This window comes from Leucoraja erinacea, unplaced genomic scaffold (genome assembly GCF_028641065.1).
Source record: "Leucoraja erinacea ecotype New England unplaced genomic scaffold, Leri_hhj_1 Leri_280S, whole genome shotgun sequence".
Lineage (NCBI taxonomy): Eukaryota > Metazoa > Chordata > Chondrichthyes > Rajiformes > Rajidae > Leucoraja > Leucoraja erinaceus.
This window is the reverse complement of record NW_026576181.1, coordinates 146971-158786: the sequence shown is the minus strand read 5'-3', so window position 1 is coordinate 158786 and position 11816 is coordinate 146971. Positions and strand designations below refer to the sequence as shown.

Genomic DNA, 11816 nt, shown 5'->3' with positions numbered 1-11816 from the left:
CCCTACAAGTCCGTGCCGAACAACTTGTTTTCCCTTAGTCCCACCTGCCTGCACACATACCATAACCCCCCATTCCCTTCTCATCCATATGCCTATCCAATTTATTTTTAAATGATACCAACGAACCTGCCTCCACCACTTCCACTGGAAGCTCATTCCACACCGCTACCACTCTCTGAGTAAAGAAGTTCCCCCTCATGTTACCCCTAAACTTATGTCCCTTAATTCTGAAGTTATGTCCTCTTGTTTGAATCTTCCCTATTCTCAAAGGGAAAAGCTTGTCCACATCAACTCTGTCTATCCCTCTCATCATTTTAAAGACCTCTATCAAGTCCCCCCTTAACCTTCTGCGCTCTAGTGATCAATGTCTGGTTTTACTGTTGTACACCTGATCTGTAATCCAGTTCAGGTCTTCCACCATGTCATCCAGTGTGCCAGTTCGGTGGTTCTTTAGTTTAGGTGCAGGTACGACAGAGGTTTACCTGCACTTCCTCCAACCTCATCTTTTGCATCCGCTGCTCTAGATTCAGCTGATCTACATGGGTGAGACCAAGCGTAGGCTTGGGTATCGATTCGCCGAACACCTCCGCCCGGTCCGTACTAACCAACCTGACCTCCCGGTGGCTCAGCTCTTCAACTTCCCCTCCCATTCCGAACCCGACCTCTCTGCCCGGGGCCTCCTCCCCGGCCAGAGTGAGTATCACCGGAAATTGGAGGAACAGCAACTCATATTCCGCGTGGGGTGTCTGCATTCTGGGGGCATGAACCTTGATTTCTCACAATTCTGTTAACCCTTGCTTTCCCCTCCACTTCCTACCTCAGCCCTCGGGCTCCTCCTCCTCCTTTGTCCTCCCCCCACCACGTCCTATCAGTCTGAAGAAGGGTTTCGGCCCGAATCGTTGCCTATCTCCTTCGTGCCATAGAAGGTGCTGCACCCGCTGAATTTCTCCAGCATTTTGGGGTACCGGCGGTTCTCCGGATTCATCCTGGAGTTATATGTGTTCGCTCTACATGCTTATGCTAATAAATAACATATACGACTCAGTGTGTATACATCTTCGTACAATAACATCTTCGTAATTGAAAAACAGATCCGTAATGCAGTTAATGCCACATAAGATGAAAAATCCACCAGAAAACACTCAACTGGACACAATCACAGCATTGAAAATAGTTTTAAATTTAATATACCCTGCACCATAAAATGGAAATTAATATCCGCGCAATGCCACATAATGTACCTGAGGAACTATGTACACGTTTGGACATCGCCTTTTTACTGTAATAGTACGGAATGATAATTAATGAATTATATTCTATTAATGATAACAAACGATTCTAAAACAGCGGATGCGAATATTTTCTGGTACATAATCGCTCATGTTAAGATAAATGTGGAAAGTGAAGCCGCACATTGATATTCACGTCAGCTTAATTGATTATGCCAAAAGACTAAACCGTCGTCAATGAGCCTTCGCATGTAGAATGTTACTGAGAATCAGCAGCATCGCATACAGATCAGCAAACACTGGACGTTTGCAGACGGGAGTCGTGGTTGCTGTGGATGACTCAGTGGCTCAGATGACGAGAATCCCATGTAGTTAAAATTTAGGAGTCACTGTTACGGATACACACAAATTTAGGTAAACGATTTTGGACCCGTTCAAAAGAGGTGCAACTTACGTGGAACTCCAATGATTGCGATAAAGGGGTAGTAAATGGCAAACAATAGCCCACTTGCTGGTCCGTGCATTTTCTTCAATGGGCGACTTGTATTCCCCAAACATCCAGCATGCCGCACTTATATTTTCCGCGAAAATCCCAGGTGAGTCAATTTATCTTCATGTTACCCACAGTTTAAACGACTACGGATGATGTCATTCAGATTCATGGCATTGTTGTTTTTAACAATCCACTGTAACGGCATAGGAGTGGAGTGGTTCTTCTGGTGTTGTCTAGGGCTCTGGTGAGACCACATCTGGAGTATTGCGTACATTTTGGTCTCCTATTTCGACGAAGGATATCTTTGTGATTGAGGCAGTGCAGCGTAGGTTCACAAGATTGATCCCTGGGATGGTGGGACTGTCATATGAAGAAATATTGAAAAGACTCGGCTTCCATTCACTGGAGTTTAGAAGGATGGGGGGGGGGGGGCTGGTGGCTTATAGAAACATATAAATTATAAAAGGGCTGGACAAGCTGGATGCAGGAAAATGTGTTCAATGTTGGGCGAGTCCAGAACCAGGGGCCACACACTTAGAATGAAGGCAAGGTCATTTAAGACTGAGGTGAGAAAAACACTTTTCCTTGCGGAGAGTTGTGAATTTATGGAACTCCCTGCCACAGAGGGTAGCGGAGGCCAAGTCACTGGATGGCTTTCAGAGGGAGTTCGATAGAGCTCTTGGGGCGAGTGGAGTCAAGGGATATGGGGAGAAGGCAGGCCGGGTTATTGATAGGGGACAATCAGCCATGATCACAATGAATGGCGGTGCTGGCTGGAAGGGCCGAATGGCCTCCTCCTGCACCTATTTTCTATGTTTCTATGTTTCTAATACGTCCAAAATGGAAACAAAGAACATACATTGGATAATCAATACACTCTGAAATTTCCCCGAAAACAGAATTTCTAGCTGTGTCTTCCCTGCTCTGTTCGAGCATATCACATCCAATGAATTCCAACGAAATTAAATTAAGGACATTAACCAAGACTGGTCCTGCCCCAACAGCTGCTGACACGCTTCTACCGGGGCACCACAGAGAGCATATTAACGTATTGCATCTATGTGTGGTATAGCAGCTGCACGGAGGCGGAGAGGAGACCTCTTCAGCACGTCGTCCACAGAGCGCAGAAGATCATTTTGACACACCTACCAGCCTTGGAGAAAATCTACCACACACTGTGCCTCAGGAAGTCCGTCAGCATCCATAAAGACTTGTAACGCCCTTGTAACGGACTGTTCGAACTACTTCCCTCCGGAAGACTTTACAAGTCCTTCTACGCCCGAACCTGCAGACTCAGGAACAGCTTAATTCCCAGAGCTATATCCTCTGAGAACCGGCCCTGCTGAGTGCCCCCTCCCCCCACGGACTGTCTCCGTCGGATGGCCACGATTATTGCAACAGCGGCGGAGCCCGTGCTTGGGAGATACGTTGCCGAATAAGAAGATGATGTGGAATTTCTGTGGGACACGCTGAATATTATACTCCCTTTCCTGCTTTAAAATGAAACAAAACAATTTGCCATTATGCAGGAAGTTTCGACAGATGCTGTTTACACTGAAACCAGACACAAAATGCTGGAATCATTAATCCGATCATAGAGACATAGAAACATTGAGCATAGGTGCAGGAGGAGGCCATTAGTCTCTTCGAGCCAGCACCGCCATTCATTGTGATAATGGCTGATCGTCCACAATCAATAACCCGTGCCTGTCTTCTACTCATATCCCTTGCCTCCACTAGCCCCGAGAGCTCCATCTAACTCTCTTTAAACCCATCCAGTGTTTTGGCCTCCATTGCCCTCTGTGGCAGGGAATTCCACACATTCACAACTCTCTGTGTGCAAAAGTGTTTTCTCACCTCTGCCTTAAATGGCCTCCCCTTTCTTCTAAGCCTGTGGCCCCTGGTTCTGGACTCGCCCAACGTTGGGAACATTTTTCCTGCATCTAGCTTGCCCAGTCATTTTATATTTGTATATGTATGTAGATGTAGAAACCCCCCCCCCCCCCCCCCATCCTTCTAAACTCCAGTGAATACAAGCTTAGATTTTTCAATCTTTCCTCATATGACAGTCCCGCCATCCCAGGGATCAATCTCGTGAACCTACGTGAAGCTGCATTGCCTCAATCACAAGGACGTCCTTCCTCAAAATAGGAGACCAAAATTGTACTTTGCAGGGGATGCATATCTGGAAAGAAACAATGGGTGACGTTTCTGGTCGAGTCTCTTATTTACACTGCGAGTCAGGGGAGAGGGAGACATAGAGATATGGAAAGGTAAGGTATAAAAATACAGATCATAGGGGATGATAATCAAGGAAATGTACATTGTTAGCTGTGGCGAAGTCGAGAAGGAGGCATACCATCAGTAACATTTAATCAGGAGGACAGAAAACGAGTCGGAGAACTGGAATACGGGGGAATGGAGAGAGAGAGATACTTGTAGTTAGCCAAATCAATATTCATACCGCTGGGGTGTAAGCTGCTCAATCGAAATATGAGGTGTTGGTTTCCGTTGGGCCTCAACCTGACAGGGGAGGAGGCCCACGATAGAAAGGTCACTGCGGGAATGGGAGGTGGAGTTAAAGTGTACAGCAAACGGTTGATCGCGTGTGCCTTGGCGTACTGACCAGACGTGTTCAGCGAAACCAACGCCAAGCGTGCGCTTAATCACGCATATATATAGGAATCGACAACTGGAAAAGTGGTCTGGTAGATGAGGCTCAAGAAGGTCCATGTGTACCTCTGCCTCACCTGAAAAGAATGACGGGATCATTGGACGGTGTCGAGGGAGGCGGTATTGGGACAGGTGTTGCATCTTCTGCCGTTGCAGGCAAAATTCCCTTTGGATGGAGGTGCTTTGGCGAGGATGGGATGAATTAACCATGGAGATGTGAAAGGACCTGTCTTTGCGGAATGCAGAAAGGGATGGAGTTGGAAATATGTGGCTAGTGGTGGGGTCCCTTTGCAGGTGGGCAAAATGTCGGACGATTATGTGTTGTATGCGATGGCTGACGGGGTGAAAAGTAAACATAGAAACATAGAAAATAGGTGCAGGAGTGGGCCATTCGGCCCTTCGAGCCCGCACCGCCATTCAATATGATCATGGCTGATCATCCACTCAGTATCTGTACCTGATCCCCTTAGCCACATCTAACTCCCTCTTAAATATAACCAATTAACTGGCCTCAACTACCTTCTCTGGCAGACAATTCCACAGATTCACCACTCTCTGTGTGAAAAAATGTTTTTCTCATCTCCTTCCGAAACGATCTCCCCCTTATCCTTAAACTGTGACCCCCTGTTCTGGACTTCCCCAACATCGGGAACAATCTTCCTGCATCTAGCCTGCCCAACCCCTTAAGAATTGTGTAAGTTTCTATAAGATCCCCCCAGCGGTAAAGAGTAGTGGGGTCTCTGTCCCTGTTGGGACATGGGAGAGGGGGGACTAGAGCGGGGTTGCGTGATATCGAAGAGACCCGTGCACAGCGCGATACAGAAGAGACCCATTGTGATGCACAGCATTGGTCCCAATCTCAGAAAGCACCGATTCCAGAAAGAAAATGGCTGTATCCCAATGAATTGTAACCAAGTATACAGTCGAAATTTCCTTTTCCAAGACTTCAATATCCTGAAATTTCCCCCAGTGTTTATACAACTAGGGTGAGACTGAGCATACCTTCAATAGTCGCAGTCTGTTCTTCCCCACATTGAATAAAATATATTGCCGTTTTTGTACATGTTGCATCTCGCTGATATGACTGACGTTGAACCTTGCATTTCACTGAACTGTCTGAGCCCGAGTCTCTCCCATTCCAACTCCGCTGATTTTGTTTATCGCACCAAATGGGCAGAAGAAAGATGAAGCATCGTACATCGGAACAGCTTATTTAGGTATATGAAGAGGAAAGCCATGGCTTAGACCAAACCTGGACCCTTGAAGACTGAAACAGGTGAATTCATTATCGGGAACAAGAACATGGCAGACGAGTTGTCAGGTACTTTGGATCCGTCTTAACTAAGGAAGACACAAACAATCTCCCTGATGTAATAGTGGCCAGAGGATCTCGGGTGAGGGAGGAACTGAAGGAAATGCACATTAGGCAGGAAATGGTGTTGGGCAGAGTAAGGAACTGATGGCTGATAAATCCCCAGGTCCTGATGGTTTGCATTCCAGGATACTTACGGAAATGGCCCTAGAAATCGTGGACGAATTGGTGGTCATTTCCCACTGTTCTATAGATTCAGGAACAGTTCCTGTAGATTGGAAGGAAGGTACGAAAGGCAGGACGAGTAAAAGCAGGGAATTATAGGTCAGTTAGCCCGAATCCGTCTTTGGGGAAATGATGGAATCAATTTTAAAAGATGATATAGCGGCATATTTGGATAGCATTAACAGGATCGGGCCGAGTGAACATGGATTTACGAAGGGGAAATCATGCTTGATTAGTCTTCCGGAATTTTTCGAAGATGTAGCTGGCATACCATTTGCTTTCTTCACTGCCTGCTGCACCTGCATTCGTACTTTCAATGACTGATGCACCATGACACCCAGGTCTCGTTGCATCTCCCGTTTGCGTAATCGGCCACCATTCCGATAATAGTCTACTTTCCTGTTTTTGCCACCAAAGTGGATAACCTCACATTTATCCACATTATACTGCATGTGCCATGCATTTGCCCCCTCACTCAACTTATCCAAGTCACCATGCATTCTCCTAGCATCCTCCTCACAGCCAACACTGCCCCCCAGCTTCGTGTCATACGCAAACTTGGAGATGTTGCATTCAATTCGCTCATCCAGATCATAGCACAGAAGATCATCGGTTGCCCTCTCCCCTCCCTGATGGATATTTACACCTCCCGCTGCCTTAGCAGGGCAAAGAATTTCATCAAGGACAGCTCCCATCCTGCGTTTGGACTGTTCGACCTGCTGCCCTCTGGAAGGTACTATAGGTGCATCAAATCCAGGACAAATAGACTGAGGAATGGTTGTTTTCCGAAAATTATAACTACTCTTAATTCACACATGCACTGACTTCACAGCCCAACACCCGGACTTCCATCTGTATATATGTATATAGCGCCGCAGAATTGTGCACCTATCCCACCCCCCCTTCTCCGTTCTGTTTTTGTTTTCTGTTTCCTGTTTTTTGTACTAAATTATATGTATGCACTGAGTACGAGCAGCTTTTAATTTCATTGTACATGTATAGTGATAATAAATGGCATATCTAAATATCTAAATGAGTATATATTGTGAATAGCTGGGGTCCCAGCATTGAACCTTGCGGTACCGCACTAGTCACTGCCTGCCATTGTGAAAAGGACCCGTTTACTCTTACTCTTTGGTTTCTGTCTGCTAGCGTTCACTATCCACATCAATAACGAACCCCCAATACCATGTGCTTTAAGTTTATATACTAATCTCTTATGTGGAACCTTGTCGAAAGCCTTCTGAAAGTCCAGATATAACACATTCACTGGTTTCCCTTATCCACTCTACTAGTTACATCCTCGAAAAATTCTATAAGATTTGTAAGACATTATTTACCTTTCATAAATCCATGCTGAATTTGTCCAATTAATTCACCACTTTCCAAATGTGCTGCTATCCCATCTTTAATAACTGACTCAAGAATGTTCCCCACCACCGATGTTAGACTATCTGGTCTGCAATTCCCCGTTTTCTCTCTCCCTCCCTTTTTTAAATAGTGGGGTTACATTAGCTACCCTCCAGTCCTCAGGAACTACTCCAGAGTCTAAAGAGTTTTGAAAAATTATCACTAATGCATCCAGTATTTCTGCGGCTACTTCCTTAAGTACTATGGGATGCAACCTATCTGGCCATGGGGATTTATCGGTCTTTAATCCATTCAATTTACCTAACACCACTTCCCGGCTAACCTGGATTTCACGCAGTTCCTCCATCCTATTTATCCCCGGCCCCTTGCTATTTCTGGCAGATTATTTATGTCTTCCTTAGTGAAGACAGAACCAAAGTAGTTATTCAATTGGTCTGCCATGTCCTTGTTCCACCATGCCAGTGTTACGGAGACACGAGGGGGTTTCTAATGTGTAAAGTAATAAGCTGGAGTTCGAAGATTGGAGTAACGAGTCGGTAGAAACTTGGATGTATCTTGCAGTTTTGGTCTCCTAATGTAAGGAAGGACATTCTTGCCATAGCGGGAGTACAGATAAGGTTCACCAGACTGATTCCTGGGATTTCAGGGCTTTCATATGAAGAACGGCTGGATAGACTCGACTTGTACTCGCTAGAATTTAAAAGATTGAGGGGGGATCTTATAGAAACTTACAAAATTCTTAAGAGGTTGGACAGGATAGATGCAGGAAGATTGCCCCCGATGTTGGGGAAGTCCAGAACAAGGGGTCACAGTTAAGGATAAAGGGGAAATATGTTAGGAGTGAGATGAGAAAAACATTTTTCACTCAGAGTGATGAATCTCTGGAATTCTCTGCCACAGAAGGTGGTTGAGTCCATTATCTATTGCGGACAACATTTGACCACGCCCTTTACTCTAAGCGGCCAATCATCGGCCATCCACCACTGACTGTGTTACATGGCACCTAGCAACAATTCTCCCGGCCGACCAATCAGACGACGGGCCTCCCCCATAATGGCGAGGTATAAATAGCGCGACCGGCGGCGTCAGCCAGTCATTGTCGAGGACTGCGGTGATTACCGGACATTATGGTGGGTGACGAGGTAGAATTCCGAGGACCGCCGCGTTCCATGGAGACAGGCAGCTGATTGGTGAACGGGAGCCCTCTGTGGGCGGCGTGCACCAATTGGAGAAATGCGAGCGGTCCTCAGAGAATCCTGTTATCGCCGGGAGACCCAGTTGACAACGGGTCGTGCACACAGACGGGGGTGGGTTTCTTGTGACGGAATCGGGGGAGGCGGAGGGGGAGGAGTTATACTTCGAGCATAGGAAGAATCATCAAGCGAGAATGGGTGACACGCCGGGTGACTTTAAGCACCACCTTCTCTCAATCGTATCCACATCCGATACTAATCCCGTGTCCCCCCTCCCATCTCCACCGCGAGTGAATTTCAGTTCACGTCGGCCAGGCCGGGTGCCAGATCGGCAACGCTTGTTGGAAGCTGTATTGCCTAGAGCACGGGATGGACAGATGCCCAGCGTCAAGACCATCGGGGCCGGATCGAGACGGGGGCGGGCAAGCACGTACCCCGGGCTGTGTTGCTGTGTTCGTCGATTTGGAGCCCACGGTGATCGTTAATTTGGAGTGGCGGGCGAGGGCTCATGTCTCTGGGAATGTCTCGAAACCTCCCCGCGTCGGGAATGAAGGGCGTTGTGGCGCTAATTAATCCTCCCCTGAAGACGAGGTGTGGCCCGGCACCTAACGGGAGCTCTTCCACCCCGACCAGCTCATCATCGGAAAGGAGGACAAGGCAAATAACGAAGCCCGGAGATACTGCTTGGTCGGCAAGGAGACCGTGGACCTGGTGATGGGTCGCATACGAAAGACGGTAGGTGGACATTCAATGGAGCTTCCCAGAATTCTTGTTTTACCTCGGAACTTCCGAGAGTGCGTTCCTGTCCCAAGCGCCATCTGAGAACTGTGTTTCATGTCCTATGATATTTCCACACCTCAGGAAATGGGTTCTCAAAATGTACCCTACGTATATATATCGTATTTGCATAAATATCTATCAGGCCTCCGAAATGAATCATCCAGATTTGCCCAAGCAATCCGCGTAAATCATCTATATCTGTTTCCATACAGTATCACTCCATGATTGCATGAATTACATTATTTGAATAAATATCTAGCCAGTCTCCGACCACAAAAACAATCCAGGTTTTTTGTTTAGCTAAAAGCCTCAAATATGGGCATGATTCGAGAGAAACTCATCTGCTACCTCATCTAAGTTTACACGTCCTGCCAGAAATGGAGCAACCGGAACAGCACATATTGCTCTCAGAGCTGTATATCTTTATTGACATGTCAATCCAAATTTAGCTCCGGTGTCCCTTGCTGTAACCCGTCGGAGGCCGATGAACGTTCCGAATTTCGGAAGTGATTTTGACAGAAATGTGGATGGGAACTGTTCACGCGACTGGCGACTCAATATAGACAAACCTTCCCAGCCCTGACTGCCAAACAGATTAGCATTTAGGTGTTGGGATAGGTTATGAAAACCATGTCGCGCGATCACTCGAGTCCTATCTTTGTGCGCTAAACCTCAGATGTAGATTGATAGCGTTCATCAGTAACGTCACATCCGATCTTCTATTTATGATTTCCGCTTGACTTCCACCCTAGGCCGACCAGTTCACCGGACTGCAGGGGCTCCTCATCTTCCACGGTTTCGGCGGCGGCACCGCCTCGGGCGTCACCTCCCTCCTCATGGAGAGACTCTCCGTCGACTACGGCAAGACATCCATGCTGGAGTTTTCCGTTTACCCGGCGCCGCAGATCTCCACCGCCGTGGTCGAGCCCTACAACTCGGTGCTGGTCACCCACTGCACCCTGGAGCACTACGACTGCGCCTTCATGGTGGACAACGAGGCCATTTACGACGTGTGCCGGCGGAAACTGGACATCGAGCGCCCCACCTACACCAACCTCAACCGCTGTTGGCGCAGATCGTGTCGTCTATCACCGCCTCGCTGCGCTTCGACGGCGCCCTCAACGTGGACCTGACTGAGTTCAAAACCAACCTGGTCCCCTACCCGCGTATCCACTTCCCGCTCGCTACCTACGCGCCCCTGCTTTCGGCCGAGAATGCTTACCTCGAGCAATTATCTCTCTCTTCCACAGACTCACAACTCTCTGTGTGAAAAAGTGTTTCCTCCACTCCGTTCTAAATGACTTGCCTCTTATTCTTAAACTGCGGCCCTGGTGTGGACTCCCCCAGCATCGGGAACATGTTTCCTGCCTCGAGCGTGTCCAAACACTTAATAATCTTAAATGTTTCAATAACAATCCCTCTCATCCTTCTGAACTCCAGAGTATACACGCCCAGCCGCTCCATTCTCTCTGCACATGACAGTCCCGCCATCCCGGGAATTAACCTTGTAAACCTACGTTGCGTCCCTCAATAGCAAGAATGTCCTTCCTCAAACGGCTGGAGGAATTCAGCAGATTGAGCAGCATACCCGAGGGAAAGGAATTGTTGATATTTTGGGTCGATGCTCTGCTTCACAAATGAGAGTGGAGAGGGCAGATAGCTGGATACTGCTGACTCCCTAAAGACACTTCCATTGACTACTGCGAGATCCTGCGTTAGTACATTTTGTACCAGCCATACATCAAGAAGCTTGTGTAGCTGGAAGTTGCCAAACACCGTATGCTGATAATGGCGCTAAATTGGACGAGTCGACATACTTTTTGCGTCCTACTTTCTCGTCATCTACCCATTGGTGTGTTTAGGTCTTTCAAGAGATGCGACTGACTAGGTGGTGTTTAAGATATTACAATTCAATAGCACGATCCAGGTGGGGGGACGACAAGAGTTTTAGAACACGACCAAGTGTGTTTAATGGCCCTATGCACGGGCAACGGAACAATTAAATGATTCATTGCTGCAGCCTAACGGGTCGGTTAACGCAAACACACAAATATAAGTATAAGCAGCATGTCGTAACCCCTGACACCGGTACTAATAAATAATCTATCTATCTCTGCCTTGAAACAAATGATTGGAGTATTGTTGTCATTAACATTTCCGCTCTGAAATATACCAACTGCCTAGCCGGTGTTAAAATTTTCAGCGAAACACTAAGTGCTGGGGAAAGTCAATGGGCAAGGCAGCATCTGCGGAGAAACATGAGGGGGGACCTCATTGAAACATGCAGAATAGTGAAAGGCTTTGAGAGAGTCGATGTGGAGAGGACGTTTCCACTAGTGGAGCAGTCTAGGACTAGAGGTCATCCCTTATTGGCATGGGAAACAACATGCCAATAAGGGATGAATCGTTTGATTGAAAAAATCCGGCCAGCGAGTTATCGAACACATTGTGTCCAAGCCGCGCGTGAAGTAGTCGGGCATTTGCTAATCCCATTTCCTGCCATGTCTGTGATTCGGATCTGCGCTCTTCGGTTAAAGCGA

The 11816-nt window shown here is 47.3% G+C and overlaps 1 pseudogene; it reads left to right on the top strand.

Moving 5' to 3' along the window:
* Window positions 1–4698: 4698 nt before the first annotated feature.
* On the top strand, window positions 4699–11532 carry LOC129693406 (tubulin alpha chain-like; annotated as a pseudogene).
* The last annotated feature ends 284 nt before the right edge of the window (window positions 11533–11816 follow it).